General features: G+C 42.4%; 1 protein-coding gene across 4 annotated transcripts in view; it reads left to right on the forward strand.

The window, feature by feature from the left end:
• Positions 1–651: 651 nt before the first annotated feature.
• CYRIB (CYFIP related Rac1 interactor B) overlaps positions 652–27,111 on the forward strand; it is a 56,136-nt gene continuing 29,676 nt past the window's right edge. The window contains exon 1 of one of the 4 annotated variants that reach the window (XM_083450687.1): positions 652–923. The gene's annotated coding sequence lies outside the window, so the exon portion shown is untranslated. Of the gene's footprint in view, positions 924–1,314; positions 1,521–9,005; positions 9,121–16,068; positions 16,145–27,111 lie in introns of those variants that run through there. The other 3 variants (XM_083450688.1, XM_083450689.1, XM_083450690.1) reach the window with 3 other exon arrangements.

The raw sequence follows: 27,111 nt of genomic DNA on the forward strand, positions 1-27,111 counted from the left end.
GCAATGCATCTTCAAGCGGATGGGTGGCTGCCCAGAAGAAGCAGGCGAGGGGTCTAGCTGGGGAAGTTTGCCTGGCATGTCAATATCCTCAGGGAGTGAGGTTTTTTGTTTTGTTTTTCCATGTTACCTCCTTTTCCAAAACTAAACCAATCATGGCTAGCACTTCTCCTCGGAACATGCCATGAAGGAGGTTCGAGGCTGGAAGATGCTGGCAACCCAGGAGACTATGCCAGCTTTTGCCATGTGCTCTCTGCACAGGCACAGGAACACACGTGCGTCTTCTCCAAACCATTTGGAAAGAGGGAAAATTGAAGCTATAAATGCAAGATCTAGATACAAAGATTTACCCACGCGCACAGTTTTAATTATATTAATGTTTCAATGGATTTTTTAAAATGATTTTTTAAAAAAATTAGCTGTTCTTTAGGCAGTGCATAAATATTAATTTTAACCATATCGTTCAAATCCTCTCCGTTTTAATAAGGTGTTGGAGGGGGTGTGTGGAAAGCCCCTTGCGATTCCCTCCCGAAATCATCCCGAGATTTAACCGCTTTTAAGAGAAAACGGATTAGAGGGACTAATCCCGCCCGCCCGAGCCGAGAAACATAAAGATCACCTGCGGGCGCGTTTCTTTTTTATGTTTTAGGTTGCCGCGCCGAGCGAGCATGCGCAGTAGCGTCGGCTGCCGCCGGCGACCCGTTGCCGCCGCCGCTTCCACAGCGAGCCCGCCCTGCCTAGCCCGGTACATCCGGGTCACTGCGCGGAGTGGGCGGGGGGGGCCGCGCGCACGCGCGTGACGCACGCCCGGCGGCGGTTGTCGTCTCCTCAGCCGCCTCCTCAGCCTGGTCCCTGCGGGCGCTGCCGCTGCTGCCGCCGCCCCACATCGGTCCCTCCCCTCAGCTTCGGGGGAGGGGGGCAGTGCGGTGAGTATTATCCGTTAAACGTGGGAAGGGGGGAGAGGGGAGGAAAGGGGGGGGAAACCCTTCCCTCACAACCGCCCCCCCCCGCCGCGCGCGCAACCAACCGCCACCCCCCCTCAGTGTGTGAGCTGCGCTCGCTCCTGATTGGCTCGCTTCTCAGGGAACGCTGCGTCCCGCCCCCTCGGCACATGGGCTGGCCCCGCCCACCTTCCCTCCCTGCGCTGATCGCGCGCCTCTTCCTCTGTCTCCATGGAAACCTCCTCCTCGCCCCTCTCCTGCCCTCTCGCTTTCCACGTGGGTCTGTTTCGGATTCCCCCCCCCCCCCGCCTCGTGGCTCCGCTCCTCTTCCTTTTCCTCCCCCCCCTCCAATCCCTGATTTTCTCCTACGCGCTTTCTGCGTTACTACATCCCTTGGCGGGCGGGGGGCATTTCTCAAGCGTACTTGTTCATAGGTTTCCCTTCTAATGGAGGATACTGGAATAAGTTAGTAGAACCTCTGCAAAAGAAAGAGAGTCTTGGAAGCCCAGCCTTCTCCCCCGATGGCTTTTTAAAAATGATGGTTACCTGGGTTTGTGTCAGAGGATCTGAAAGGTAAAGGAGGCAAGTGCATAACTGGAATGTGACATCCAACGCTCTTTTAAAATGTGGGGTTTTTTTGGGGGGGGTGTTATTGGGTTTTCATTTTCCTTTTGATTATGTATTTAGTGTTTCTATATCATGATTTCCTCCTGTGAACCCCCCTGAGACCTGCAGGTATTGGGCAGTATACAAATAGATAATAATAATAATGTAATGATAATAACAGCCTGCCCATTCCCTAACTTTGGACAGAACCCTTCCTCCTAGTCTTCTTATCTTATCTATTTAGGATAACTGCATAGATCCCCCACCCTCTCATTTTCCTAAGGTCCCTATACACTTCCTCCTTCTCCATATCATTTCTCCTCCTCTCCTCCTGTTACTATTAGGATGTAACCCCTTATCAGTTTACTAGCAAACAAGTCCCATTGAATAAATTGGAGATTACCGTATTTTTTGCTCTATAAGACTCACTTTTTCCCTCCTAAAAAGTAAGGGGAAATGTGTGTGCGTCTTATGGAGCGAATGCAGGCTGCGCAGCTATCCCACAAGCCAGAACAGCAAGAGGGATTGCTGCTTTCACTGCATCGTGATCCCTCTTGCTGTTCTGGCTTCTGAAATTCAGAATATTTTGTTCTTGTTTTCCTCCTCCAAAAACTAGGTGCGTCTTGTGGTCTGGTGCGTCTTATAGAGCGAAAAATACGGAACTTCAAAGTAGACATGCTTTGACTGCATGCTCCCTCCCTCCAGGTAGATCTGATCCCATTTGCCCTCTGCATTCTCCCTATTTTCCAATGCAAAACAATTTCTTACGTCCCTCTAAAACCCCACACACTCCTTTGCATAGATTAAGGCTACAGTATGTACTTTTCCCTCCCAAAATTCAAGTTGTTTCTCTTTCTTTCCCTGTCTCTTGTAGTTGTGTGGCCTGTCGGTATTTCATTTGATTTCCTTCCCTTCCTCCGATAACTGTAGGTGGATCTGACTTTCAACCCCTCTCCTCCTTGTACCCTGCCACACCTGTCATGAAGAGAAATAAGCCAGAAACGATAAAGCATTTTGCATACTGGAATGTGTTGTTAGAAATCAATGGTCCCAATACATCTGTCTTCACCCCAGTACTTTAACCCCAGTTTAATGCCAGCAGTTGGCTGTTCAGTGTTGTTAAGAATCTAGGACTCTGAAATGCCTCACCTTGTGCCCTCTATTAATTGCCACATGATTTTATGACTACTAGCTTAGAAGGCTATTAAAGAAGAAGATTAGATAGCTTTACCAGCAGCTATTAGGGGTTGTATAATTCTGTCAGAGGATGAGTGCAAACAGGGAGCGGCTCTTTCCACATCCTTGGGAGAGGCAGCTGGTAGACTTATTGAGAGTGGTAGACTTGATAGACTTCTTGTCTGATCCAGAAAGGATATTCCTATGCTCTTACATAGGCACTACTTGTATAATAAAAGTAATGCACTAATTATATTGTAAAAAGAGCTCAGAAAAACCTGGGTGCACAGCTTGAGCACATAGAAGTATCTAAAAATTGAATGCCAGTAATATTGATCCCCCCAATGTAGTTGTTGTTTAGTTGTTTAGTTGTGTCCGACTCTTTGTGACCCAATGGACCAGAGCACGCCAGGACATCCCGCATTTGGTCAAACTCATGTTAGTAGCCCCCATGTAGTACAAGCATCTAACTTTGTACTGTATTACCATTTTAAATGATAACTTTAAAATAGAAATTCAAGTTGTCACTTACATCTAGACTTCTGTAATGCTTTCTGGGTCTGCTTGTTATGTCTGTTAAGCTTTTCTGTTGTTTTGTCTAGAGGCCTTTCCTGAAACTTAACTCTTTCCTATCCACTTAGGATTCTGTGTCTCCTACCTGTGGCTTCTGAATTCATTCTCTTCTTTTGGGGCCAAATTCCCACAAACAGAATTGAGTAAATGCATTGCTTTCTTCCCATATGAACTACTTCAGTTTTCTAATTACTTTTTGCTCTTTCCGCGTTCAACCTCTTGTGGCCACTCTGAAGAAATATTTCACAGAAAAGAATAAATATATGGTTAACTGTCTTGATAACAGAAAAGTCCAGATTTCCTTTTGCCAACAGTGAAGAACTAATACGAATTCATTACTTCTGTACTGTTTTGAAAGAAGCTAATAAGATATGTGGAGTCACAGGACAGAGAGGATCTGAAAGTCATGCAACTCAGCCTCCTGCCCTTGAAAGGGTTTCCCATATCTTAGTCCCATGGCAGATTAACTTTCATCATTTTAAGACTGCTAGGAGTCCAAGCTTTGCAAGGAAGGGTGGGTTCCATGTTTCAAAATAGATGGCCTGAAAGAAGTAGAATCCCCTACCCCCAATATCTATTCTGATATACAAAGGTAATGTTTATTTAGCGCAGTCAGTCAGACGAATGGCAGTTTTCAAACCTGATTCCTTCTTAACTTCATGAAGCTGGTGAGACTTGGGCAGAGGGCCTTCTTCAATTGCAAAACCTTGCATATGGTTTCAACGTATTATCTGATTGGTTTTAATTGTGGTGTATTCTTTCTTACCAATTTTTAATTTTCTTAGGAGTTGTGAATAGGTGGCATACAGAGACTATTAAAAAGTTGCTTTTAGCACAAAAACACAACTTTGTAACAGTAAGCCTTCCTAGGAGTGGTTTTCCTATGTCCTGACTAGTGCAGCAGCTCTACAGACCACCTGATCAGACAGTCCATGGTGCTTTGGGGAAAGTATTTAGTTCCCCTATTGCTTTTTGATGTGTACCAGAGGTAGCTGTTAATTTTGTGTTCTGTATCTGATCTCTGTCCAGAGAGCAGGAGAGGATAAAGTGAGGCAAGGGGTGGTGAACTGGTAGGAGGGAGACTTTGCAGACATAGTAAGGATATTTATTTGAAGGTAGAAAAGCCAGTGTGTTGCCAGATGCAGGAGGAGAACATAGCACAAAGGCAGGTGTGAGAGGGTAGGACACAGTATGAGGGCTAATTGGTTGGCAAGGTGGAGAAAGTGAATTAGGCAGAGGTGAAGATTTGGAGATCTAGGAGTTTGAAGTTTTACAAGAAAACCAATGAAGAACTAGCATGGGTATTAAAAGAGGGACCCATTACTAGTTAAAACGAACTCTTCTGCAGTTCTTTCAGCTTACATTGATATGTTAAGTTGCTGTGTTTTCTGGTGAAAACTCAACTTCGCTTCATGAAGTTGTGTTAGTGTCATGAAGTCAGTGAATCACAAATGGCTATTTACATGTCTTCTCTACACAAAAATAATCTTTTCTAGCACCGAAATCATGAGTTGTCCACTTCTGTTCAAAGACATTTAATAGAGGGTTTCTAAAAACCTGGCTTTAATATTTTAATTCTATATGCAAACTCCTGGTACCTTTCTGTTCCCCTCTCTGACTGTCCCACCCTCCCTTTGGTCTTGTCCTCTTTGTATTGGTTTGGACCATTCCCTTGTTTCAACAACCTTTCCTAGGAACCTCCATAGCCTACATTTTTCTAATTCCTGCCTTTTCCATTCCTAGGCTTAGTCTGTCTTTGTTGTGTCCTGACTGCCTATGCTATTAAGGTTTATTATCTGAGCACCTAAGCAGGATCACAGCAGCTGATCCAGTAGCAACCCAGAAGCCCCTCTGACTGCCCAACCACAGCTAATCAATCCCCCTATGCTTCATCATAATGAATGCCACATTAAAATGTTAGTACATTATTGTATATTTTTATCTTCTGGACACTTTGTTTTTTCAACATTGGGCTTCTACCTGTGAGACCTGGGAACAGATCCCTGCTGAATCATTAACGCAGGATTGATTTGCCAGCAAATAATTCAATTTTGCCCTCATTTCCCTTCCATTGCTGAAATGGGGATATGATTAGGGAGGAGCAAAAATTGTGAAGAATATAAGAGGGACGGTGAAAATGTAAATGATGATAACTAGTTAGCAGCAGAACTTGAGTAAGCTGTTCATTTTATTTTATCACATATTTATGTTGCTTGCTGCTCTGGAGACCACAGTCATATTGGAGGTAATTCAGATGGCTTTTATACCTCACTCTTAAGGCCAATTCAGTCTCCAGGAGCTTTTTTGCAGTAGCCCTCGGTCTTTAAATGGATACTGCTTACAAATTCCACTGCGGATGAGGATGATCTGTTCAGCCCTAAAAATGTATGGATGTTCTCAGCAGTTTAACTCTATTGCAAGACAAGATGGCATGTAATTGCATACTCCATTAAAGATGCAAAGGAACCTGACTCCACTGCTGCTCAGGAACTGCTCTCCTTAGCTTGAAGTGTTAGTTAACTTAATTCCTCAAGCAGAGTGTGCTATTTCTGCTGCAAGCTGCTAAAACTTCTGCATCAGGGTCTTTAATTTTTTTTGTCAGTGTTACAGCACTGTGTTGTCTATACCTGCAGAGAGTAAAAGGACCTGATTGCACCGAGTATAATTTTACCTATTCTGTAAATGTAAATTCACCTGGTTGTCTATGGCATGTAAGAATCTCCTACATCTCTTAGCCCAGAGATGGAAGGAAGACAAAATCCCTGCCAGAGAAGAATGGCAGACTAAGCTGACAGACTATGCAGAGATGGCGAAAATGACTGGGAAAATCAGAAACTGGGAGGACCAAAATTTCAATAAAGAATGAGGGAAATTTATAGTTTATCTAGGAGACCACTGTAAGCAGTTGAACTCTTTCGCAGGTTTTTAAAAACACTTGTAATGTAACAAGAACGATGGATATAGTGGAGTATTTAAAAAAATGGAGTGACTTAAAATATGCAGAGGAAAAGGATTAGTAACGGAACCCATGGAGAGGTGGAGGGAAGTCCAAAGATTTGGGGGAATCTTTGTGTATTTCTCTTTATTTCTGGTTATGAATGTAAATTTTAATTTGTAAAATCAAATAAATAAATTATATATAAAAAAGACATAATAGCAGCTGGGGGGGGGGGGGAACGGGACCTCCAAGTGACCATGCTTGTCAGTGTGCATGCTAGGTGTTCGGATTCTTCTGTCTAGTAGGTAGTCCAAATTCCCAGTCACAAGCGACAGCCCAGTGAAGATTGTCTACCTTACTGACATGGTTTGCTAGAAATGTGACTTGCCTTGTATTATTATTATTATTATTATCATCATCATCATCATCATCATTTATTTGTAGCCTGCCCATCTGACTGGGTTGCTTCTATGTGCAATAAAGCTTTTTGCTAAGGCATGTTGTTGCTGGTTCCAGAAGAAACAATTTGGTTGTCCCTTGCATAGCCCCGTGGCCCTTCTGTAGCCCAAGTATTTGGAAGTGAGATCTACCAAAACAAGTGAGACATATTCCCAATGTAAACATGATACGCTTCAGGACAGAAGTCCATCTTGAACTTTCATTTATTAACTGCCCTGATTTGAGCTGTTGGTGATTTGGTTTGTAGGGCCATGCGGTTATCTTGCAGCAAAACCCGTCAGTCTCCAAATTGTAATCTCTTAGGTAAACAGCGGGTTATTCAGAATCCACAATAAATTAAAGGCAAAACCCATTGATGATTAAGGGATTTTATTAATCTGATTCTACTGTGTGGATAGACCAGTCCTGAATAATTATCACTGTCAACAGTGAAAACATATCCACATAACGTTGTTGGCGTTCACTTATTTTGTTTTTACTGGCTGCACAAAGGGGATTTGAAAGTGAAATTACTTTTACTTCCTTCATTTAAGTCGCAGTTCTGCCTCCCTTGCTTGCTCCGGATACAGCGATAAAACATATTAGTGTCCCACTAGTGTCCCACTTCACAAATGAGGAAACACTTATTCCTCACAAACACACTTCAGGATATCAGCAGAAAGTTTCTGATATCCTCCCCCACCACCTGCTCAGTCATCTCCTGATGTAATGTACTTCTGTGTCTTTTTTTTTAAAAAAAGTTGCTGATACCATCATGTTTGTGCCTCTCTGTTTTTCTAGATTTCACACACCCCCTTTCCTCATATAAAGCAGCAGGGCTGTGGGTGGTGCTGTGGTCTAAACCACTGAGCCTCTTGGGCTTGCCAATCAGAAGGTTGGCAGTTTGAATCTGCGGTATGGGCTAAGCTCCCATTGCTTTGTCCCAGCTCCTGCCAGTCTAGCAGTTTGAAAGCATACCAGCATGAGTAGATAAATCGGTACTGCTGCGGCGGGAAGGTAAATGGTGTTTCCGTGCTCTCTGGCACTCGTGACAGCCCTGTTGCTCCAGAATCAGTTTAGTCATGCTGGCCACATGACCTGGAAAGCTGTCTGGGGACAAACTCTGGCTCCCTTGGCCTGAAAAGCGAGATGAGCGCCACACCCCATAGTCACCTTTGACTGGATTTAACCATCCAGGGGTCCTTTACCTTTTGTTGTTGTTGTTTAGTCGTGTCCGACTCTTCGTGACCCCATGGACCAGAGCACGCCAGGCACTCCTGTCTTCCACTGCCTCCCGCAGTTTGGTCAAACTCATGCTGGTAGCTTTGAGAACACTGTCCAACCATCTCGTCCTCTGTCATCCCCTTCTCCTTGTACCCTCAATCTTTCCCAACATCAGGGTCTTTTCCAGGGAGTCTTCTCTTCTCATGAGGTGGCCAAAGTATTGGAGCCTCAGCTTCAGGATCTGTCCTTCCAGTGAGCACTCAGGGCTGATTTCCTTCAGAATGGAGAGGTTTGATCTTCTTGCAGTCCATGGGACTCTCAAGAATCTCTTCCAAGACCTTTACCTTTACCTTTTATATAAAGTAGCGTGGACAAGTTAAGTTTTACCTTTACATCTTAACAGATTTTTATTTTTGCATAGTGTGATGCTTATGAAGCCAAAAATGCATGACTAAGCAGTCTCCAGAATTTTCATTTCCTTAAGGCCGAAATCTTTAGAAAATGATTACTAGCAGAAACATCAGAGTTTTGTGGTGCCTTAAAGATTTGGAACTCTCTTGTAATAAAAAGTTCTTGGGGCTCAAGCCCCTTTAATCAGATGCATTGTCACTGTTTGCCAAGTTGTCCTCAAGTGTAAATTAAGGTGATCATTTTCACTAGTATAGTAACTTTGCTTTTTTGTATCCATTCTAGTTGTTTTTATGATTTCTAGTATCCTTTCCCCCCCTTTTTTCTTTTTTTTACAACAAGTGGACTTTCGGTCAAGTTCTTTTTTTTCTTCGTTAATTATGTTGTCCTAGCAGTTGAATGGAATAACTTCACAATCTAACAACAGTTTTACTCATGTCATTTTATAAATAGCCTTCAAAACATTTAAAGAACTTACTTCAACAAAGGCTCTTCCACCTTAGGCGTGTAAAATTGGCCCCATGGGATCAAAACATTTCCAGCAATTATTAAATGAGCCCTGAAGATTTTATTTCTCCTTATCAACCATGAAATACCACAGGATGTTCTCTTGTAGTCAAAGTCTGTTTAAATATGCTGTGGCCTGCACTGTGAAAGCACAGTCCAACTTCCCTTTTGTTCTCCTTGTGCATGTGGCAGAAGCTACATCACAGCTCCTCATCCCAGCCTGGTTACTATCAGTGTGAGAGCGGCTCTTTCCAGAGTGCCAGCCATCTGAAACAACCTACCTTCTTTGCATGTCTGTGCTTCATCAACGTGGTTAGTGTTGAAATATTTGAATTTATGCGGAGTGGCTCATATTTAAACATAAACAAGCCTCGTACATTGCAGCATTCTCTGAATCAGTTTCTGATGGCTGCTTGGCTTGGCCATGAGCACTTAATTTGACTCCTTAGCCCAGGCATGTCCAAAGTCTGTTTCGGAGGCCTAATCTGGCCCGCTGGTCAGTTTAATCCGGCCCCTGTGGCAGTTTATTTCCTAGGGTAAAATCCCCCCAAACCCTTGACAACTTCAACCCTAAAAGAAGAGCAAGCAAAAGGTCAACTTTGGCCGGCCCTCCACTTCATCAAATCTGGCCCTCTGAAAATTTTGGACACCACTGGCTAGCCTAATAAAACAACAAAAAACCTAGGTTGTAAATTGAACTTCAGTTGCTCTGGCAATGAGTAACGTGTCCAGAAAACTGACATAGAAATTTGCAGATACAAATCTGGCGAGTTTCATGGGATGGGTTAGGTTGCCTTAGACAATCATCCTGCTCCCAGGCAACAGTTTGGGATAATAATGCTCACCCAGCTTAAGGGTTGGAGTGGGTTTCTAAGGGTTACTGAAGTTGTTTTGTGTGGGAAACACGTCGTACTTTCTAAAGTACTATACAAATCGTAGCTACAAAAGTTGTGGGTAACAGGTGACTATGCACTTTTATTCTGATGCCTAGGAATTGGAATTTTCCAGTCCTGTTGGTAATGTCTGTGATCTTTAGTCTGAAGCCTCAGTGCTGAGCTGGTTATGGCATAGCAGTTCGTCATTCAGGTCAGACATAAGGGCACATTAGTGTGCTGAGTGAAGAGATGCTCAGCGTGTTGCTTCTGTTTGAGAAGAGCAGTTTGCTTGCTGCTAGCAAGAACAGATAATTTTAAAGAAAGGGTGGACCTCAGTCTCATGGAAAGCTACTGTGAGCTATAAGGCAACAAACCCTTCACATTTCTCTGTATCTCTCTCTCTCTCTCTTAATGTGGATAACAGTTACAGTAAAAAGGTTGGCTATCAAACTGCTGTTGCAGCAGAGACCATGCCTTGTCAGCTGCATCTTGCAGCCAGCTGGAGTCACCCAGAGGCAAAGCTTAGTATGCCTTGTCTCATTCTTTAAAATGGCACCGAGTCTTTCAAACAAACCACTGCCCTCTTTATTTTTAATCTTAAAAATGCTAGTAAAATTCTGGCAAAAGCAAGGCTACTTTCCTTGATTCTACCTGCATCCATCTCACTTGGTTGTGTTCATCAAGTGAGTCCAATGATTTATTGGGGGGTGGCGAAACAACCTTCAGTACATGAGATGTATCACCATCATCATGAGCCTGGTCCAGAAACCTGGTTCAGTATGGAATTTCTGGAGAACAAGTACCGTAATTTAGGAATTTGCAAATTCTTTGCTTGGTCATACCTAATCTAGTCAGGGCCAATCACAAACCTCTGAGAGCTCAGAAGCAGAACATAAAGTAGAGGGAGATTTCCCCTGTTGTCTGTCCCTTACTACCTGGTATTCAGCAGAATACTGCCCAAGTATATGGAAGTTCCATATATCTATCATGGCAAATAATTACTGATAGTAATTTGTCCATGAGTTTGTCTGATGCTTTTAAAAAAAATGTCATGCAAGCTAAACGGCAACCCTTCTTTGTTCCAAGGTCCAGTCCCTGGCATATCCAGGCAGGACTGGGAAAGATGCCAACCTGAAACCCTGGAGAGATATTGCCAGTCAGTGGCATGGTTTTCACGTAATACTAAGTCTTGGTTTGTTTAGTCTAACTATGATTTATTTGAATCAAGCCTGCACACTACCCATGGTTTGCTTTCTGTCAACAAACTACAGTGTGAAGCCTCTGTTTGTTTGCTTGTCTGTGAACTGACTTGTGATTTGTTGAAGAAACCATGGTTAAAAACAAACCATAACTTAATGAACGCAGCCAATATAGACATTACTAAGCTAGATGGACCAATGATACAACCTGATCTAAAGCTGCTTCCTTTGTCCTTTTTCTCTCTCTTTCTGTCAGCAGCCTATCAGTGCTTGGATTAAGTTCCAGAGATGCTACTGCTTTTGTGGGATCATCTGTATGTAGGGACCTCTTAGATCAGAGTGAAGTTACTCTTGTTATGTAAATATCCTTTTATTAAATCATTTGAAAGCTGCTGGTGGTGTACAGTATTATTTCCCCCTCTTAAAATTGAAGTTTAAACTCTACAGCAAATGCTGGCAAGACTCCCACACTCTTTGGCAAAGGTTTCCCTCCCACAATGATTCCAGGCAGATTTTATAACTTCATAGCCTTGCTGTGTTGGAAGGCACACCGAAGGCACACTGAAGTAACAGCAGGGACTTCGTTCTGAAAGATTTGCCCTCCCTTCTGTGGGTTTTAAGCAGGTGTAGGCAATTGGTGTTTGGAAACCAGCATTAAGGCTAAATTTGTGCAGCATGGCCTTGTGGATATGATTAGCAGGGCGAGCATCCTAAATATAGGAGTATTTCCAGTGAGCAAGAATTGTATTTATAAAAGATTCCATTTATACAGTAAATTGCAAAGGAACACAGTGGATTTTGACATATTTCAATTTTTGATCAAGAGTCAGAAAACAGGATTATTTGTTCTCATTTAACAAATGTAATTGAATGGATTAAAACTGATAGTGATTATCATACAGTGCAAAGAGAGAACAAGCTTGGCAACTTGGTTGTTTGGTATAGCTAACATTTAAAATGCCATAAACAAGCTTTTGATGCGTCTGCAAAATTGTCAGGCTGATATCTACCTAGCCATGAGGGCTGGCTTTTGACACCAGGAAGTTAGTAAAGCTCAACATCAATTCTGAAATCAAATTATTAGATAACTGGCCCAGAAGAGGGTAGAAATCTAAGTGATGAATCAAGGTAGTTCTGGCCTTTGAAGTTTCCCGGGTAGGAGTCTGCATTACAACCTATGTAAACTGCTGTGTGCTTCCTTTTAGAGAGCTCAGCGTTACATGCAATGGAATCGCCACTGGAACTGGAGAAAATGCTGCTTTTTTCCAAATTGCAGAAGGTATTGATGGTGCTTAAAATGGCCTTGCTGAATTGGACCAAAGTCCATCAATACCAGCATTCTTTTTGCAGCAGTGGCCAGTTTCTGGGAGCTCACAAGCAGCACAGTTGAGTGGCATCCAACATCCAAGTACGCTCTGAACATGTAAGTTCTATTTAGCTCTGAACATGTAAGTTCTATTTAGCTGCCATGGCTAATAAGTCTATTCTTCAATGGAAATACCTATTTTCAAACCCATGTCTGCTGGTGATGGTTGCCACATCTTTTGGTTGTGGATTCCAAAACTGCTTGTGTGAAGAAGACCCTCTTCTTCCTGTTATTGGACAGCCTCATGTGGACTGGGAATCTGTAGAAGTTGAGTAGTTCCTCAGGTGCCATTCTTTTAAAGTGTTGTGTTTAGATTCTTGGTGAGGGTTCTGTGCAACTTCCACTTCTTTGATACTTTGGGTGAATTTTCTTTGGGTTTTTTTTAAATATACAATGCAAGGAAAGGTAGTATAACCTGTTTGAGAGGGGGATTAAAATGTGCATGTTAAAACACCACTCTGGGCACAAGGTGGGTGTAGTTGGCATTAGGAGTAAAAGAGAAGCCTGTCACGCTTAAACAAATTTATTTCCCTTTGAATTCTGTAGAAACAGTAGACTTCTGAAAGGGGCTATGGGGCTTTACCATCCTTTTTGTCAGCCGCAGCCCCACCTGACAGTGATTCTCATGCCAGGTCTTGAACAGAAAAATACCGTATCTTTTGCTCTATAAGACTCACTTTTTCCCTCCTAAAAAGTAAGGGGAAATGTGTGTGCGTCTTATGGAGCGAATGCAGGCTGCGCAGCTATCCCAGAAGCCAGAACAGCAAGAGGGATTGCTGCTTTCACTGCACAGCGATCCCTCTTGCTGTTCTGGCTTCTGAGATTCAGAATATATTTTTTTCTTGTTTTCCTCCTCGAAAAACTAGGTGCGTCTTGTGGTCTGGTGCGTCTTATAGAGCGAAAAATACGGTAAATGAATCTCTGTTACTTAGTATTTCTGTAGGGCTTCTATAGAATGCTTGGAGTAGCAATGTGCCGCATATAACATTTGCACAGTTACAGTCTTAAGACATGGAAAGAAAGGGAGTAGAAAGGAAATGGCAGGTGAGTTTGGGAATTCCAAAACTAAGAGATGGTTTCTTAAACAGGCATTTCAACAGGCCATTGGACTCTTGGAGGGGTAAGAGTTCCATGTCACTGCGTTTCATTCTTGTTCTTTTTGCTGGGAAGCCAAAATGGACGCATAACCATGCCTAATGAATCTCCACCTGGCTTCCCCTATTTCCTTTGTTGGAAGGAAGCAAAATAAAAGCATTCCTTCCAGTAGCACCTTAAGGACCAACTAAGTTTGTTATTGGTATGAGCTTTTGTGTGCATGCACACTTCTTGAGATACACAGGAAGCAGTTCACATATACAGAGGAATACTTCTTTGGAATGGACGCTCCGTTGAGGTGGATGGGGCATCTCTTACAAGCATGAGTGATATAGATGGGACTCTCCATCCTGTCAACTGTATCCAGAGTAACTCGCTTTTTTCTTTCTGTTCGTTAATGCATTGTCTTCATCCAATTCAAGGAGCTTCCATGAATAGTAGAGGCTGAATTGCTAAGGCCAGTTTCATTTTCACAACAAAAGAATATATACTATGGAAGGGTGTGCAGTCATTCATCATGAATTCTATACTAAATCTATGCGGTTTCATTAAATTCACAGTTGGAGTTGCATTTCTTTCAGCATGGCGGAAGGTGGGTTCGTAATTCTGACCCAAGTAGTTTATATGCTGTTACTTCTTCTTGGCCCAGCCTTCCCAGGAAGCAGATACAGAATGCCTTTCGTTCAGCCGCCTTGCCAAATTGCAAGCTGTCATCGCCTTTCATATGGGATTGGACTGTGCACAGGCATGCATGTGTATCTCTGTGCTGAACTGTTACTCTGTGGGAGCACTGAAAAAGCACAAAATAGAATATGTGCAGAATTCAGTTCGCAGATAACCCCCACTAAAAACCACATGTCTGCCCATTTGGACTGCAAACGATATGCTTAAAAGTTTGCAGGCAATTTGTATCAAAATCTTACAAACGGGGAACTAGCTTGATTCCCAGTGGTCTGGAATGGGGCTTTTATGCCCTGCATAGTTCTTTGTCTCTCTCACATAACTAACAACAGCAGAATAATGTATGCAAAATGAGAAATTATGCACAATTGCTGAAGGTACATATTTTGTACAAGGTGCAGTATTCAGGGTGCTTTTTGGAGCAAATCTTGATCATCACCATTATTTTGTAGTGAAGAGTATACACGGCACTGTCTACGGATTGTGGATTCAGCGCCTACTTAGGATTTTTTTCCACCATCGTTTGAGAAAGCTGAGTATTTGTACAAAGAGTTTGGCAGGCGAAGCAAATTGCTTTCCCATTATTGGGGTCAGAATTGTAAGCAGTGTGCCAAGAACCAGAAAAGGGGGAGGAGCAGGTGAAGGGGCAAATTGAATGAATGAATTTTGTGAGCCCAGCAGGGCAGCCTTCGGTATTTTCTAGTGATACAGAAAAAAAATGGAAGAGCATGGTGCTCCCAGGAGCATCCTTGTGGGAGGGGCGCCTCTTTGGGGTGGCATTTTCTTTGAAGCTGAATGGAAGTGACCTCTCTTATCCCCTTTCAAATTTAACCATTTGAACCCCAAGGATGGATGGCATGTTGGCTGGGTTCCCAGTACACCTGTAATCCTCCCCAGGCCCACATCTAGTTCCGGCCTCCCCCTCTAGGATAGCAGACTTGAGTACCTTCCAGCTGCCTACCCTGTTCAATGATGACTGAGCTTGCTTACTATTCAAATTCTTGTATGAACAAAATTCCCCCGTTCTTTCTTTAACGGGAAGTACAAAGATGAATATGATCAGAATGCCGGTTTGCTTCCCAATTATACTCTTCTAAAAATGGAACATTTAATATAGCACTTCATAGAAGAGTGTCTGAGTATAGCCCTTAAAAATAGGATTTGTTTGAAGAAATGAGCACACAATTCTCACTTCCTCATACAAAGCACACTAATAAAAAACCAGTTTGGCTTAAAAAATACTGTTGCAAAGTCCTTTAAAATGATCATTTGTGTCGATGCTGTGTTTTCTCTAATGCTGGGTAATCCTGATTATCATAATTTACATTTCTGTGCAAAGCTGTGTGGTAACTTAAGTTAAAATTGTAGCTGTGACTGTCTCCCCACCCCCACTGCACTTCTTAGCAATGCAGGAAGACATTACAGAAGGCTCCAATGTTCAATGGGGGACTCTTTTGGGATATGTGTAGAAACTTTATCCTCCGCTGTAAGCTTCTAGTCATGTTCTCCTATGCCAGCCTTTCCCAACCTGGTGCCCGTCTGATGTTTTGTACTGCAACTCCCCTCAGTCCCAGAAAGCATGGCCAGTGGTCAGGGCAACATTTAGTTAAACCCACTGAATCAGGAATGGGCTTTTTCTCTCCTGGGAGTTTTTTTTAGCATGCCTGGGGCAACAATAGTTAGCGGCAGTCTGGAAACCCGTTGTAGGACACTGATAAAGAGCATGAGCTGTGTGCCGGAAGGTGCAGTTCAAATTTCAGTCATGAAATCAAGATTTCTCGATTACAGGGATGATAATAATACGAGTCTTGTCTTTTGGGATAGTGCATTGATAGTTGTGGTAACATACATGAAGCAGCGAGGAAGCGGCCATCTCCCATATAAATGTATGCAGAATTGCAGCCCTTGCCTCTTAACATAGCCTAGTTTCTTTTAAAAAAGGGAAACAAACTGGAGGATGTGACTCAACCCAGTAGAAGGAAGGAAACATTAACTGAATGCAGGCAGAACTTGTGACAAGCCTATTGCGGTGTGCAGTTGCTTCTGAACATAGCTTGTTGCTTACAGGACCAAAATCTTTCACTTGCCAGCAGTGTTCAAGATGGTTGTTTAGTGCAGCGGTAGGTAACCTTTCCCAGCCCTGCAAGCCATATTGAAAATACCTTACGAGCTGCTCTTGTAGCCAACTTGGTTCTTTCAGTTGTGTGACTGGCCTAGCTTGTAACTGATAAGAACACACTTTCAGGGTGTTCTTATTCTAGAAAGGTTAGCCTCAATACAACACACGAGGCAGAGCCTGGGAGATCTTGGAATCTTGATTTGTACATTGTAACGGTTGCAAACTAGTTAAGTGGAGTTTTATTTCCTCTTTGTGCTTGATCCGTTAGTATTTGTAGCATCCTACTTTTAATCCTCTGTGCAACATGAAGTTTAGAAACGTGCACATGTGTGCTTTCGTCTCAAAATTTACATGAAGCGGCAACCATCAAACGCTTTGGATCATAGAATCTTAGAGTTGGAAGGGACCCCAAGAGTCATTGTATATATTGTAAAGATGTGTCTTTTCCCTCAGGCTGTCCCTTGACCCTTGTGGTTGGTCCTTGCTTTATTTGCTTGAGTTTTCTGAATTTTTATTTGCTTTTATATTCTTTCCCACACTTTTATATTACTGTGCTGCTGTTTTTAGGTTTCTATTTGTTTTAATGTTACTGCTTGTTTTTTTCATATGCTGTTTAGATATTTTTTAAAATATTAAGTTGTTTATAAATGCCTTTCAATATATAAATGAAATGGGGAATTTTGGAATGATAATGCTTACCTGTAATCCTAAGCAAATTAGCCTTGGGCTTCACTTTTCATTGCTCTTTGAGTCCTTTGTTTTGTGTTGTTGTTTGCATGTTTTGGTTCTTAAGCATGTGGACTTGTCACCAAAGAACCTATTATCCAGAGATGCGGTCAAACAAAGTGCAAGCTGCAGTTGCTGTTGTTTAATGAACTGTGAGACTGTATGTATGGTGAGTGCACTCTTAAAAATGCTGGGATATGCTGACGCTGAAGGGTAGTATCTTTTTCCATGCCGACTAGTTTTCTACTACGTAGAACAGCATGGTTTTGCTATGCTTAGCTTTTCACAGTTGACTGGAGGCAATGTATGTGCATGAGAGAAAGAAAGGATAGTGTGTTCTTAACATTTCAAGATCCATCTCAGTTTGTGATTCATACTGGTATTTCTATATAATTTTCCATTGCTCACCATATTTATGATGTTCTCTTGTGGGTCTTGGATAGAATGAAATCACGAGGCCCTGTCCTATGATCATTATTAGTCCAGTATCATGACGGATTATATTATTATTTTTCATACTGTGATTTCATCTCATTGCTGTTATTATTTACCTGAGTGCACCACAGACTATTGCTTGCCTTTCTCCATAGCTGGCTTTTTACCTAGCGATGGCCCCTGGAAGCAAATCTACAAAGCAATAGTTTAGTAAGAGGAATATGTCTGTTGCCTGCTGTCCATCAATAGTAGGTAGCTTAAACCAATCACATGAAGCCATCTGGGATCCAGATAGCTGCACACTATGCCACTTCCTACCACAGCCTTTGTGTCTCTCAAAAGCCAGCATCTCAAAGTTAGAGACCTGCCAGAAGGGCATTTGATGCAGCACAAGGCATTCTAGTCAGAAGAGGAAACCGCAGAGATTTCTGTGCACATATGAATGCATGCATGGAAATTTAAATACTGCTGTTCTGAGATATGGGGCTGGCTCATTAGGTGCACCAAACCTTGTCTTCCAGGCCCGACATAGAATATATTGGCTGTTGAAGCTTGTCATATTCTGTTGAGCTATCTGTTTCCTTGTCTTAGCCTAGGATTTGCCAGCATCTGGTTTGTGTGGCTTGTCATGTCATCCAAACCAAGAATCTCCAAGCAAACCACAAGCAATTACCAAGGTTTGGTGATACTAAACCATGAGCCTGGATTTGGAGAAAACTGCATGCCAGACACACTGGGTGACAAGTACCAGGGGTTTGTAGTTTCAGGCACAACCAGTCAGTGGCAATAAAAATATAAAGTGGGTTTCCATTACTTTTTATCAGTGTGCTATTAATTGGTAGAAATATAGAATTGTTGAAATATTGACTGTTATATTCAAAAGTGGGAAAGGAATCTTAGTACACCATTGTTACTTTGCAGCAAAATGGAAACCTGATCAAACAAAGCTTACAGTAGAAGGTATTGGGGGCGGGATGCACTTTCAGTGAGAGTGTTAGTCTAAAATTGGAACAAGCTAGGGAGGAGGTAGAGTATTTGCAGTGGCATTCAGGAATGTGGTTGCAGAATATAAGGCTGCATTTACTCTGTGTATTCTTCCTGCCTGCCTCCAAAATTTCCATCTCTCATCGATGGCTGTATAAAGGGAAAACTCCACACCCTTGCATTCCACCGCATGTGTGGCCAGGCTTGCTCTTTGAGGAGAGTTGGTAGCTATTATAAGGCAGGCAGCAGTTTGCTAGAAAAAAACGTGTTTCATTTTTAGGAAATGGGATGTCTTGGATTACACATACTACAAATCTCAGTTTTTTCCTCCCTTATGAAGGGTGTCCTGACAATTTTGATACCTCTGTGGGTCAGCCAGTCAGGGGGACTCAAACATTATTACGTAAAATGTATATTTTTGTTTGTGATGGCTAGTATATTTTAACTTTGAAAATTGAAAGATAAATGGATGTGAGGTGGAAAATAAGGGTTGTGTAAACAAAGTCCCCATACCATTTCCTTGTGTGATTCTTTTCTTCTGTAGTTGATCATGCACGAAGCTGTGAGTCTTAACACATCCTTCATCAACTTTCCCAGGGCAGCATCTGTGGTTTTCTAAATATGACAGGGTTTACTTTGATTGAGAGGCCTCTCATTTTCCTATCTTAATATTTCTTGCTTGAGTTGTCCAAGACCAAATTCTACTTGGAAAGCATTTTTAGTGCTCCTTTAAAGTTCTGATGCTGACTCAGTATTCAGACTATAGGAAAGAGCTCTTACATTTTGCAGGTGTGCCAAAGAGCAATTGAACTGGTTTGCAGTTAAGCAATACAGCAAGTCTTGCACATAATCCACTGCAGTGGTTTCATTTACTTTCCTTGCTACTTCCTCTAATTTTTTTAGGTTCCTTTAAAGTACTCATCTGTGTACAAAAAAAAGTTTTATCTTTGTGTCCTTCTGAAAGTGAGTTATTTCTTGCAGTAGTATGGATTTCTGCAAATGTGGCTGCTGTTGGTGATCATTAACTTCTTCTGGCAGCCATCAACTTGATTCCATTATGACAAGATGCCTCCCCGTGCCTAATTTGTCAGGCACAATTCTACGGGAGCAATCTTCTATTTTGTACTAAGTGGGAGAGTGACACCTCACCCTTCGTGATCTCATGCATACAAAGAGGAAGAAAACTTTTTAATACTAGCTGCTGGGAATCGCAAAAGGGGAGAACACTGTTGCATTTAGATCCTGCCTTGGGGCTTCCCATAGACATCGCATTGGCCACTGTGAAAACAGGATTCTGAACCAGATGGGCCTTTGGGCTAGCTAATCCAGCAGATCTTCTCTTGTGTTCTTGTGATGGAGTGGCGTCTGGGGTGGGTGTGTGTGTCCCCTTTTCATTTGGCATCCAAGCTTTTCTGGGGGGTTTTTATGACAGCAACACCCACTCACAGTATCTGATTCTAATTGCCTTCAAAATTTGGTGTGAATTAATTGAGTTCTTGTGCTCAACTCTTTGAAGGCATTATTAGAGTGTGCGTAGAATGGGAAACTGACCTCTCCCCTCCCCCAAGTCCTTTATGTGTGCTGGAGAATTTGGAAGGGGGCAGACTTGTGACCAGCTACGAATAATGATTGACTACAGAGGTCAATCAATATTTGTGGGCTCCTGGTCATTTGCATCAATCTTATTCCAAGGAACTCAAGAGTTGTCAACATATGGTTCCTGGTTAGTTTTCCATCCAGGTAACGTACAAGACCAATCTTGCTTAACTTCAAGTAATAGAATGACATCAAGTGTGACTATAGACCATTTTGCTGATCTGCAAAGCGGTTAGGCGAATTTACTAGTTAGGGAAAAATCTCGTCTCCGTAATGGGGTGCTAAAGAAAAATGATTTGTGAGCCAGTGAGTTTCTGTGGTGTTGATTGTTCTTTGATTTAAAATGCATTCATTGCTAACATACCTGTGCAGTGCTCTCCTAGGACATTCCATCTTGTATGGAGTTTCCAGACAGCTGGCAACAAAATCAATTTTCAGAAAGCGCATGTTGCACCAAGCCATCTTTGAAACTGCCACACATTTCAAGTTTGATGAGAAAACTGATTAATGTGAGGGGGTTTTTTTCTTCCTATTTTTGCAGCCATCTACAAAAGCACATCATGATGTTAGTAATGTGTTGTGGGAGGAGCCTGCTGGGAAATAGCCATTGCCCAGGCAGTGTTGTAATGTTTTGAAGCTAAGGCATGAAACTAAAATCTCAAGGACCGCCACTCCCCATATGAACTGACCCTGTGATCATCATCTGAGGCCCTTCTTCATGCGCCCCTTTCATGAGAGGTCCAGAGGGTGACTACACAATAACGGGCCTTTTCTCCAGTGTAGGGCTGGGTGGTGTATCAATATGATTTGTTGCGAATCACGATGTCCACGCGCACTATGTTGAAAATCACGATGTGGGGAAAACCATGAAGCCAGCCACTGCTTCTCTCGCGATTCCTGCCGCCTCTCAGCTCTCCCCTTGTAGGGGTCAGTGAACCACAAGAGCAGATGCTGAAGAAAGCAATCTATCTGGGAACTTTCCTAAGTAATACAGACACCCACAAGCTCCTGGTTTTAAATGCAGGCACCAGGCTGGTTGGTGGCTGAGAGAGATGCTAGTCTGAATTTCTTGCTAGGAGCATCTTTCCCCCTTCGTTCTCTTTGGCCTCTCTCTGCTGGCAGGGCCCTCCCATGGGTGCCTCCTGATACCCCAGCTCCTCCTGAGAGACCCAAACCCCACCAGGGCCCCCTCAAGACCAGAAAGCCCTTCCCACCTTGCCTACCAAAAGCCCCATGTTGCTGCCCTGTTGTTTAAAAAAAAATCTTTCCCTGTTGTTTAAACCTCTTTCCTCCCTTCTCCTTTCTTTTTTTCCTTCAAATTTTTTTATTGATTTTCCACATTTATAACAGATATAACATACAAAACACACAAAGAAAAAGACATTACAATACTAAAAAAGAAACAAAAATATAAACACATATTACTTCTAAGACCCCCTTTAATTTTCATTGTTCACTGACTTCTTCAAATCCCCCCAACTGAGTTTCATTGAATCACCTTGTAACAGTTCTCCAATATCTTCTTTCTAATAAAATTAACTCCATCACTTTACTATCTTCTTCTCTTTTCATAATAATCTAAATCCATAATGTTTTACAGTTCATTCTTTCCTCCCTTCTCCTCTCTCTCTCTCTCTCTCTGTGTGTGTGTGTGTCCGTGTCTCCCTCATTTCTATGTCTCCCTTCTTGCTTCTCTCCTTCTCTGTGTTTGTGTCTCTGTGCTGTTTCTACGGAGCCAACTACCGGGCCAACTCCATTAAAAGAAAAAGGGTTGGCCAAAAAAAAAAGATGATTTAGAGAGGAAGAAGAGGGCCCGGCAGGTGATGGATTAGCACCATTTTCTGTACTGAAAGCAGGAGGAGAGCTACTTCCCTGTGATAACCTCAGCTGAATGGCGGTATAGAAATTTAATTAATAATAATAATAATAATAATAATAATGATGATGATGATGATGATGATGATGTAGTACTGGGACAGACCAACCTCCTCCTCCTCTCCTTCAAGACATAATGATTTGGGATGGGAAGGGCCTTGGCATCTCTTGTGCCCAGTGCCCATGCCTCTAAAAGAAATCTGCTTTTCAAGCATTCCCAGGTTGATTACAGAGAAATAAATATAGAAAATTGGTAATGTGATATCCTTCTGTGGAAGGATCATGTTCCCTCGGTGCAAGACAATGCAAATTGTCAGTTTATACAAAGCTCTTCATGCAGGAGAACAGAATGTCAGTAGACGTCAGATCTGAAATGTCAACATGCTTGATGGAGTCACTAAGCAGTTATTCTGTGGTTTCCTGGGATAGAGGGCGAAAATACAGTTCACTTCCTTGTTCATTTCAGACATTCAAAGTAGTGCTAGTTTGAATGTCTGTATCAAGGCTCTGATGGCCTCCCACCCCTTTATTTTGCATTATTCATCTTTAATGAGGAACAGGGATTTCTTGATTGTGACTCTGGGGCTGCAGAATAACTTCAAGTGGTGTGTACCTCAGTCATGGCCTTTTGGGCAGCTAAATAAGACCCATTTGCCCAGGGAGGCCTTTGGGCAATAAATGATGAAGACTTTTTCTGAACTGCTTATGATCTAGAATTTGCTTTATGACTATTTTAACGTACTGCAGATACTGTTTTAGTTGGCTTTATTGTTGTTCTTGGGATACTTTAAAAAAAACCCCACAACCTATGGAAACTGAGTTTTCCAATTGTGGTGATGGGGTGCGGGGCTTTGGTTGTTGAATTTCAGTATAGGATTGAGTTGGGGCTAGGAAGTCCATCCTAGAAACTGTGCAGAGATCAGACCCACCTCTGACCAGAGTCAGCTGATATCAAAAGTCTGCTGCTGAATCTTTAGCAGACGGGTTCAAACTTTAGTTCCGTTGGCGAAAAGGGTAATTAAGTTCCAGTTGATGTAGTTGCTGTTTTCCCTTGGGGTAACCCCAGAAATCTCTGTTAATAACTGGCTGATGTGATTACAGGACTGCTACACATGGCAATGTACATTCTACCTGTGTTGATTTTGGTTTGACTGGTACCTGTTTGTTTCTTTCAAGCCAAGCATTACTAAAGTAGCATAAAAATTTACTGATTATGGGAGAAGCTTTTGTGGACTATACTTTTTAAGGTGCCTCAAGACTCTTTACTGATATACAGTGATATACAATGTATATCCAGTGGTACCTCTGGATGCGAACGGGATCTGTTCCGAAGCCCTGTTCGCATCCTGAAGCGAACGCAACCCACGTCTGTGAGGGCGCGGGTCGCGATTTGCCGCTTCTGCACATGTGCTTGACGTCATTTTGAGCGTCTGCGCATGCACGAGCGGCGAAACCCGGAAGTAACGTGTTCTGTTACTTCTGGGTTTCCGCGGAGCGTAACTCGAAAATGCTCAACCTGAAGCATATTTAACCAAAGGTATAACTGTACTGATATACAATGTTAGTCATACTGGCAGTATGTAAGATCTATTGGCATCAGTTGACTTGACCCATTGAAATGAATGGGCCTACTCTGTGACTTAGTTGGTTATCACCCTTTGTTGCTTTGCTGTAAGAGACTAACATAGAAACCATGCAACCTGACTTCCAGGCTTTCTTATAAGATTGGTGCCATCTTCTTGTAGGAACTGCAAAGGATGGTGCATGGGTGCTTGGGCACTACTTACAAAATTCAAAGAGGAGTGTCCCCAATTTAATCTTTTTTATATCTTACAGCTTGATCCCCCACCTCTGGTCCTATACAAATTAAACTATATTCAGACTTCGTCTACAACTCCAGATTTGCTCGGCCTCCAGAGGCTGAATTAAATGCTTTTCTAGGTCATGCCTGGCTCATGTATCTGTACTTGGCCATCCTTGTGTTGTAAGCAAGTTAAGTAATCTTGGGACAGGTGGGCTGTCCTCATGAATCAAATAGTAGGTAGTTAATTTCTCCTGTTACTCTGTTACCTTTTGATGTTTTGTGCCCTTTTCTCTCTCATTTGCACACTGCTTTTTGAATAAATAAACTGATGGCCATGATTTTTATAATATGTTAAGGAACTCCCTGGCCTTACTTTTTAAAAACCAGAGTAGAGAAACTATGATCTAATATGGATGGGCCCATTATGGGTACAGTAGAGCAACATATTTTAATTACTCATTTTTTCCTGATCATAAAACAGATAAACTAGCACATGGTGTGTTTAATCTCCGCTGGTTGTGGGAATTGTACTCTGTGTTTGTGTATCTATTTAAATTTGGGATATCCAACATCACATTAAGACTTCTCCTCTCAATCTCCCTGGGACCCCATCTGCTGTGGAGGGTTCCCTAACACTGCAAAACAGATTTTGGGAAGGGGAAATCTGTTGTGCAAGAGGTCTGACAATGCTTTATGTCACCCATATATTTCAATATTTTATTAGATTTGGTCACCTGGAATTGGTTATACTTACTTCTCTGAGTGACAAATACCAGTATGTTTTAGGCTGGGTTGTCTAGCTTTTCATATGTTCTATTCTTTCATCTTTTCAGGTTTCACAGATAAGCTGCTACGCCTGCCTTTTACGGAGTGAGAGTCTACAGAAGTTTCAAGACAATATTGTCACCTGGTAAGCGTTTGTTAGATGTTCTTGCCTATAAATATCTTTTTCCCACTCTTTGTGAGAGACTTTGATTTTTACTGTTCAAAGCTACACATAAGCTTGCTACCTTACTTGCAACCATTCCTTCTATGTGGGGGCTGGATTACTGTTTCCTAAAAGGGAAAAAAGCATGATATATCTTATGCCTAGAATTTAAAGGTATATCTGCCTTCATGCCAATTTAAGAAGCAGGGATTCTTACAAAGAATTCTGGGAAATTAAGGTTGGTGATAAAGTTGTATCAGAAGCTGTATGTGCGGACTTCTGCATATGCAAGAGGACTTTCCTCTTGTCTCCCTGCATGCCCCCAAAATCTTCTCCAGGGGGTTCTTAAGACTAGATTTTTAGGATATGTTGAAGGAGAGAAGGGGGGTGTTCTGTAGCATGAATAGAAGTATTGTGCTAGCGGAATGACTAATGTTGGATACAACACTTTATTTCCAGGGTTCCTTGGTGAGAGGATGGACTATTAATTTAGCAATCCTGTTTTGACAGTAGATACAAACCATGGTTTGCTCTGTTCGGATGTAATGACAAACTGGTTTCTGTGAAACAGATTACCTACTGGTGAGCTTTCAGACCACCCTCTGGAATCGTGATACAGCCCAAAGACCATTTTGTAAAATAGCCAAACTGTGGCAAGTAGCCTTGCCTGTGGCAAGTTAAGATTCCCTTTGAGCAGCTGAGCAAGAAAGCTCTTGAAAAAATGGAAGAATACACTTTCTTTTTTTCCCCAGGCTATTGGTAATGCCACAGATTACCAACATAGGTTTGTTTGGGCATGCAGACTAGTCATATTCTTATGGGCTAGGGATTTTTGTAGACCTGTTTGTCAAGTGTGATGAAGAATGGGCACACTCATTCCTCCAAATGTTACAGTTTCCAAACATATTTCCTGGTGATTTGGGAGGTTGGTTTTTTACTCTCAAGTTTCAGCTGCTCAGGTAAGCAGGCCAGCTCCCAGCTTGTGCAGGATTAGCCGTCTCTTTGCCCAGAAAGCAAAGCAGTAGCTGTCCAAGGAAACCTGGGCAGTCTTTGGGTTTTCTGGCACAGCAAAACTGCCCCCTGCCAGTCTTTCCACAGATGAAATGAGAAAACACTGAAATACATGATGTGTTAGAACATGGTCATCTTCTGTGGTTTAGCATTCACAGTGGCTGTTCTCAAGAAATACTAATGATGGCAATTCTTTACAGTTGACATGTCCAAATTGTTGGTGCTTTTCTGACTAATGATGGGTTTCTGATTGGGCCCACATCACTGAAGGGTGATGAACTGTGAGGTTGTCTTTTCCCCCCTTGCATGTTCAGTTACTTGTGATAAGGTATTTGTTACCTTGTAATACTGAATTTTATGTTAAAACCTCACAAGCTAAGATGAAGCATCAGATATGTCAGTCCCTTAGTCAACAAATTACTTGTAATAGGGCCTCTGATTCCAATTAAGAGGACTTGGAGGCTTGGTAACATTGGCTCCACCTGCTGACTCACACAAGGTGCTGTTAGGCGGCTCCTGTTAACATATTCTCTCTCTCTCTCTCTCTCTCTCTCTCTCTCACACACACACACACACACACACACACACACACCCCACTATCTGAATAGCAACTGTGGCGTTAGCAGAATTCTTGCCATATGCATTGCAGCTGCTCCCACTTGTTGCATATGTGTTTTGGATTCCACCCAGGAGCGAGCAGCTGAAGTGCATAGTAAGGAGAGAACTCCGTTGGAGCCTCTGTTGCAGTTCATTTTGGAAGGGACAGGGTCAATGAGCCCATCGCCTATAGGTTGTTTCTGTGCGATCAAGCACTTCATATGCACAAAGCCCTCACCTCCTTGGGACCTGGGACTTTGATCCTCTGGGGTCTGAATTTGGCTACCAGGCCCCACATTTCTTATGCTTATTTGGTGTGTAAGAGAGATAATCAGAAAGTGTTCAGGGGCATTAAGGTTGTTCTCTGCTCTTTACTCGGGAGCATTTAGTCACTGGGAAGTGTTTGATTAGGAACTGGTTATATTGATACTTTCAAACTATTTTTCCCCCTTAATTTTTTAAAATAAAGAGATGTGGATACTACTGAAAATAGGCTGGTATTTAAGCAGGGGCTTAAATACACTACAGTGGTACCTCAGGTTACAGGCGCTTCAGGTTACAGACGCTTTAGGTTACAGACTCCACTAACCCACAAATAGTACCTCGGGTTAAGAACTTTGCTTCAGGATGAGAACAGAAAACGCACGGTGGCAGCGCAGCAGCAGCGGGAGGCCCCATTAGCTAAAGTGGTAATAATAATAATAATAATAATTAATAATAATTTATTATTTATACCCCGCCCATCTGGCTGGGTTTCCCCAGCCACTCTGGGTGGCTTCCAAAAGAATATTAAAATACTGTGATACATCAAACATTAAAAGCTTCCCTAAACAGGGCTGCCTTCAGATGTCTTCTAAAAGTCTGGTAGTTCTCTTTGACATCTGGTGGGAGGGCGTTCCACAGGGAGGGTGCCACTACCGAGAAGGCCCTCTGCCTGGTTCCCTGTAACTTGGCTTCTCGCAGTGAGGGAACCGCCAGAAGGCCCTCGGTGCTAGACCTCAGTGTCCGGGTA

Source organism: Podarcis tiliguerta (genome assembly GCF_965153285.1).
Source record: "Podarcis tiliguerta genome assembly, chromosome: 7".
NCBI lineage: Eukaryota > Metazoa > Chordata > Lepidosauria > Squamata > Lacertidae > Podarcis > Podarcis tiliguerta.